Source organism: Apodemus sylvaticus, chromosome 5 (genome assembly GCF_947179515.1).
Source record: "Apodemus sylvaticus chromosome 5, mApoSyl1.1, whole genome shotgun sequence".
Taxonomy (NCBI): Eukaryota; Metazoa; Chordata; class Mammalia; order Rodentia; family Muridae; genus Apodemus; species Apodemus sylvaticus.
Genome location: NC_067476.1, coordinates 18,685,720 through 18,692,309, shown reverse-complemented (window position 1 = coordinate 18,692,309; position 6,590 = coordinate 18,685,720). Strand labels below are relative to the sequence as shown.

Here is a 6,590-nt window from a genome sequence, read left to right as displayed (position 1 = left end):
TTTTAGATCCTGGATGGTTTTATTCATTTCCTTCACCTGTTTGGTTGTGTTTTACTGAAATTCTTTAAGAGATTTTTGTGTTTCCCCTTTAAGGTCTTCTACCTATTTACATGTGTTCTCTTGTATTTCTTTAAGGAAGTTATTTATGTCCTTAAAATCCTCTATCATCATCATGAGATGTGATTTCAAATCAGTTTTGCTTTTCGGGTGTTGGGGTAACCAAGGCTTGCTGTGGTGGGAGAGCTGGGTTCTGATGATGCCAAGTAGTTGCTTTATGCTTATGTTGCTTTATGCTTTCTGTTGCTTATGTTCTTGTGCTTGCCTTTTGCCATTTGGTTATCTCTGGTGTTAGCTGGTCTTGCTATCTCTGAATGTGACTTGTCTGTCCTGTAAGCCTGTGTATGTCAGTACTCCTAGGAGACCAGTTCTCTCTAGAAAGAATTTATGTATATACGGGATCAGCTCTGGGGTGCAGACAGAAACCAGAAGGATCCTGTCCCCAGCTGATCCTTGGTTCCTGTGTCCTTTAGGCTTTGAGTGGGTCCCTCTTGGGCCAGGAATTTGAAGAGAAGTACTGGTCTTACCTGTGCTCTAAAGTGTGTAGGCACTCCTGGGAGACCAGCTCTCTCCTGGTCCTATTTGGTTATGGAGCTCTTTGGCAAAGGATTATCTCCAGCCACAGAAAGAAACTAGATGGCTCCAGTCCCAGGCCACCCCTTAGTTCCTGTGTCCTGAGGGTTCTGGGCGGGTTCCTCTGAGCAGCAGGGGTGGTCCTACCTGCGCTTATAGACCTGTCCATACTCCTGGGAGACTAGCTATCTCCCTGAGCCACCTGGGTATGGAGCCCTGAGGCAGAGGATGGTCTCCAACTGCAGGCAGAAACCAGAAGGCTCCCATCCCAGGCTGCCCCTGGGTTCCCTTCCCTATTTCTTTTCTCTTCACTAAAAACCCTGTTTGTTTCTGTCTGAACTCCCTTCAGCCTCTCTACAATTGAAAGTTTTATTTTGATACTAGAAGAACTTTAATTCAAAATAGTTATTTTTTAAGGCTAAACCTCACAGGAATGGAATGTGAAGTCCTAGTATTATGAAAACTACTAACTTATTTTAAACTATTATGGATAATTAAGAAATACTAGTTAAGAGTCACCTTGTAAATGATCAGCTTCTTTAATGTGCTCAGAGCTATAACTGTAGTCAGGCTAAGTACTAACGTAATTAATTACAAAAATAAGCTTTATTTAGCCACCTGTATAACTAGAAACAAGCAAGGTTTATCTATTTATATATACTTAATAGATTAGATAAATGGTCCTCAAACGATACAGAGACCTGGTAAATGTGGCATTTAAAGTGTTTACTATTGCCTTCCCTCCCTCCTTCCTTCTTGCCACTCCTGCTTGCTCCCGAAGGAGCTCCTGTCATGGTCATGGGGTCTCACGCCTCCAAGTTAACTGCCGGACAAAGAGCTCCAGGAGATCAAGGAGACTGGCTTGCCCCACAGTCAGATCATGCACCTGTATAGCTGCTTCACCAACTTGGACAAAGTGGAGAACGGGACTCTCAGCTGGGAAGATTTCCGGGGATTCCAGAACTTGCCATCAACCCACTGGGGGACTGGATCATCAATGCCTTCTTCTCAGAAGGAGAGGATCAGGTAAACTTCTGAGGATTCATGAGAACGTTGGCTCATTTCTGACCATTGAGGATAACGAAAAGAAGAAAGATGTGAATGGACCAGAACCACTCAATAGTCGGAGCAACAAACTGCACTTTGCTTTCAGACTCTATGATTTGGATAAAGATGGCAAGATCCCCCATGATAACCTGTTGCAGGTACTGTGAATGATGGTCAGAGTGAATATCTTGGATGAGCAGCTGGGCAGAATTGCAGACAGCACCAACCAGGAAGCTGACCAAGATGTGGATGTGGAACAGAAGATGAGCATCCAATTTCTTCACTAAAGGACAGAGACCAATCAACTGGAGGTCAGCATGCAGAAGAATGCGAATTGATTCATCCTTGTCTCCTTGTACTAAGCTCAAATCCAAATGGATCAAGGACCTCCACATAAAGCCAGACACTCTGAAGCTAATAGAAAAGAAACTGGGGAAGACCCTTGAGGACATCGGTACAGGGAGAAAGTTTCTGAACAGAACACCAATAGCGTATGCTCTAAGAGCAAGAATTGGCAAATGGGACCTCATAAAATTACAAAGTTTCTGTAAGGCAAAGGACACCATCAAGAGGACAGATCGGCAACCAACAAATTGGGAAAAGATCTTCACCAATCCTACATCAGATAGAGGGCTGATATCCAATATATATAAAGAACTCAAGAAGTTAAACTCCAGAAAACCGAACAACCCTATTAAAAAATGGGGTACAGAGTTAAACAAAGAATTCTCACCTGAAGAACTTCAGATGGCGGAGAAGCATCTTAAAAAATGCTCAACTTCATTAGTCATTAGGGAAATGCAAATCAAAACAACCCTAAGATTTCATCTTACACCAGTCAGAATGGCTAAGATTAAAAATTCAGGAGACAGCAGGTGTTGGAGAGGGTGTGGAGAAAGAGGAACACTCCTCCACTGCTGGTGGGGTTGCAAATTGGTACAACCACTCTGGAAATCAGTCTGGCGGTTCCTCCGAAAACTGGGCACCTCACTTCCAGAAGATCCTGCTATACCACTCCTGGGCATATACCCAGAGAATTCCCCACCATGTAATAAGGATACATGCTCTACTATGTTCATAGCAGCCCTATTTATAATTGCCAGATGCTGGAAAGAACCCAGGTATCCCTCAACAGAAGAGTGGATGCAAAAAATGTGGTATATCTACACAATGGAGTACTATTCAGCCATTAGAAACAATGAATTCATGAAATTCTTAGGCAAATGGATGGAGCTAGAGAACATCATACTAAGTGAGGTAACCCAGACTCAAAAGGTGAATCATGGTATGCACTCACTAATAAGTGGTTATTAACCTAGAAAACTGGAATACCCAAAACATAATCCACACATCAAATGAGATACAAGAAGAAAGGAGGAGTGGTCCCTTGTTCTGGAAAGACTCAGTGAAACAGTATTCGGCAAAACCAGAACGGGGAACTGGGAAGGGGTGGGAGGGAGGACAGGGGAAGAGAAGGGGGCTTACGGGACTTTCGGGGAGTGGGGAGGGGGCTAGAAAAGGGGAAATCATTTGAAATGTAAATAAATTATATCGAATAAAAAAAAAAGGACAGAGACCAAATTATTTTTGCTTTCTAGTATTTAAGAACTGAAACGTCTTCTGTCCCTCTACCCCACCCCATCCTGTCATCTCCTTTTCCCAGAATACTTCATACAGCTCTTGCATGACAACCTGAAGTCTCTCCTGTCCATACAAACTTGCCTTTGGTGTATAAACAGGGTGTTACAGAATAGTATCCTCTGTCTATTTCTGTTCAGTATCCACAAGGTCTTTATTTGTAAGTACCATCTTCCCCTGTTTTGCTGCTGAATGCCATGCACCCATCCTATCTGAAGAAATGAAACAGGGACTCGTCTCAAGAACCAGCCAGCAAAGCTCGCACTGGATGGGGACCATATCCACCTTCCCTCCATCGAGCCTCCATGATGATTCCATGACCTTGTGTCCTTTTGTCCTGTGTCTGTTACTTCCTATCTCTCTATCATCCAACCTTCTCTACATTCAGTCTTTCAGCTGCCTCCTGCCGCTGAGATTCTCTGCATTCTACTTGACTTTGGGCTCTGCTATTAAGCCTGTTTCTGATATGGCAGGACAGTGGTCTGATGACTTACATCTACTTTCAGATGTGTCTCTGGGACATTGCCTGTCCAGGAGCTTTTCAGCAAGCAGTACTGCTCTTGGAAGCATGTGACATGTTCTTAAAAGGTGGTCGTGGTGTGTCTTATAGAGCCATGTCTCCTAGGTAGCTTCCCAGGTCTCTCTACCTCTGACTTTTTATTTTCAAACATATTTATGTGGCTTTTCTGGGTACAGTGTTGACATTCAGAAAATATTCTAACACCTGCCAGTTTGCTTGTCTTTGAGATTTTGTCACCACCCAAGTGGCTCTTCTGACAATATGGTAGAGGGCCTTCTTGTAGTTTTCTGAACAAGGCTAGGCCCCCTGGAGAGCTGCCCACATTTGCTGTACAGCATAGGTTATGCCTCAGTGTTCTGTATACTGGAAGATTCTTCACATTTCCAAACAGAAAGACTAGTGTTACAGGAGTGCCTGACTTATCTCAGTCCTAAAGAATAAGATTGCCCTCAGTGTCTTAAAGTTTTGCACAAAACTCTGAGCAAATCTGATACTTGGAAAACTTTAATTCTGGAAGATGGGCAGTCAGTTAATAAGCCTGGTCCGGGCATTGAATGTATTGTCTCATGAGTTTCCTGATGACATGGCCTTCAGAGCTTCTTGTGTATACCACGCAGATCCCTTAGAAGCACAGGGACTGGAGGTACCAACCGAGGTGACATTAGAGGCCTTTGTGTGACCCAGCTCAACTTCTCTGCCAGTGTCAGCTTGATTTAGATTTCACTGAATCAGGCTGCTTCTGTCCTGTGTCCCTGTGAATCTGCTTTTGGATGGTTTTTCTCTGATGTTGCTTTCTTGCTTACTTGCTTCGTTGCTTTGGAAGACTGTCCAAGACGTGTAAACAATTCTTTAGGAGATAAATTGCTGTTAAGCCAAACAAACAAAAACACTGTAGAGCGTGTGGATAAAGGTGAGCAGAGGAGAGTGGCTGGAGAGGGGGCTGGGCTCTACAGGAACTGGGGAGTTCTTGACGAAATATCTGTCACACTTTGTGATCAAATGATGTGATATAAGAATCATATAAAGGGAAATTTTTTCTGATACTGATCTGTTTGAGAAGTACTTGAGAAGCTTCTTGATTTAAATATTTCAACGTTCTAAGATTATGCCCCCCTTGGCTATACAGCAAACTGATTTATCCACAGTTGTGCCTTATTGTCCCATTAAAATTGTATTCTTCAATTCATCAATAAATTAATTGTCATTAAAGAAATAAATAAATACATACATACATACATACATACATACATACATAAAATAAAGTGTCTACTATTTACTAAACAAGTTTTCCATGACAGAGAGACACACCAGCTCCTAGCAGCACCCCTAATCTCTAATGGAGATGATGGGCCCAGAAGAACCTCCACCTGGAACTTGCTTCAAGTGTGGAAGAGCTGGACATTGGGCAAAAAAATAAACCTGCCCTTTACCTCAATTGTTGACAGCATACTGTCTAAACTCTGGAACTGTAGGGGCACTGGGGAGTTGATTACCCTGCTATTTCTAAACAAAGTAAGCCAGGTCCCCAGAGTTCCAATTCCACAGGAAAGTTGGTCAGATCTTCTAGTGGCTGAAGACTGGAGCTGACTGTCCATGTAGTCAGTAAGTCTCTGGGTTTTTTTTTTAATAGATCCAGAAGCTGGATCTGTATTTCCTGCTTACTAGGGTAAAATTCATCATTCTCAGGTCTCTGATGGGGTTGGAAACTTAGGCTATTGGTAGCTTTTTCAATTTAACAGTAGCAAGCAAGACTTCAGCTACCTTCCCAATCATGTTCATGTGTAAAACTAAGGCCATAGGCCTTACTTTCCTAGAGCTGCTACTAGGTCTAGACACAGTTTACTGTGTTACCAGACTCAGAAAAGAGATAAACTTACAAAATAGATTTCAATGTTGCTTTTTACTATTTCTTTATTTAAAGGCACTGACTTCACAATGACTGCTCCCAGCAATCAACCACCTCATGGGGAATAATTGGATAGAAAAAAAAAGTGTAAACTTTATGTAAGGTCTGGGAATATGAAAACTTAAGTTGTGCATATCGAAGAAAAAATTTAGGGTCTAAGAAGGTGTTTAAAGGTGTGTAAATGTAAGTTATAACTTAAAGTGCTATGTAAAATGTAAGTTATAACTTAAAGCATAACATAAATGCTAGTTATGAAAGTTAGAGGATGTAAAAGTGGTGATAAGAAAGTGATTTAAGGTGTATATAAAGGATTAAAAAAATGCTTCTGATTTCCTTCAGTCCTATGCTTCCTATTTCTTTCAGTGCTGTATCGAGACTTCAAAGGTTCAGAGTCTTCAAATGCCCATTAATCAATGGAATTCTGATAAGCTATTAATCTGTTAAAGCACTACTGCTATTATCATAACCACAAGCCCAATATTTTAAATTACCTTTGGTTGTCTTATAAATATAGACTTAAAAGTGCTTCTTACTGTCCTAAAATCATCTGTCTATATACATCTATACATATCCAGTCTTCTGGAGAGAGGGAAGAAGTCCCTATTTCATGGTTTATAGTCATACTAAAAACAAGACCAAGTGAGCTTTTGCCTCTTCTGCTCCATGGAAGGCACCTGTCTTCCCTGAACTTGCCTTAAAGAGCATTCATACTTTTAACCCAAAATAATTTCTCAAGCTTCTACTATGACACAAAAGTGTGAGTCTATTGCCTTCTCTACAATATGTGTTTCAGTACAGATAATGAACAATGGTAATGCTAACTTGTCAAACTTAGCTTTTTGTAAACTT

The 6,590-nt window shown here is 41.5% G+C and overlaps 1 pseudogene; it reads left to right on the top strand.

The window, feature by feature from the left end:
* The first annotated feature begins 1,453 nt into the window (after window positions 1–1,453).
* LOC127684057 (calcineurin B homologous protein 1-like) lies at window positions 1,454–1,964 on the top strand (annotated as a pseudogene).
* The last annotated feature ends 4,626 nt before the right edge of the window (window positions 1,965–6,590 follow it).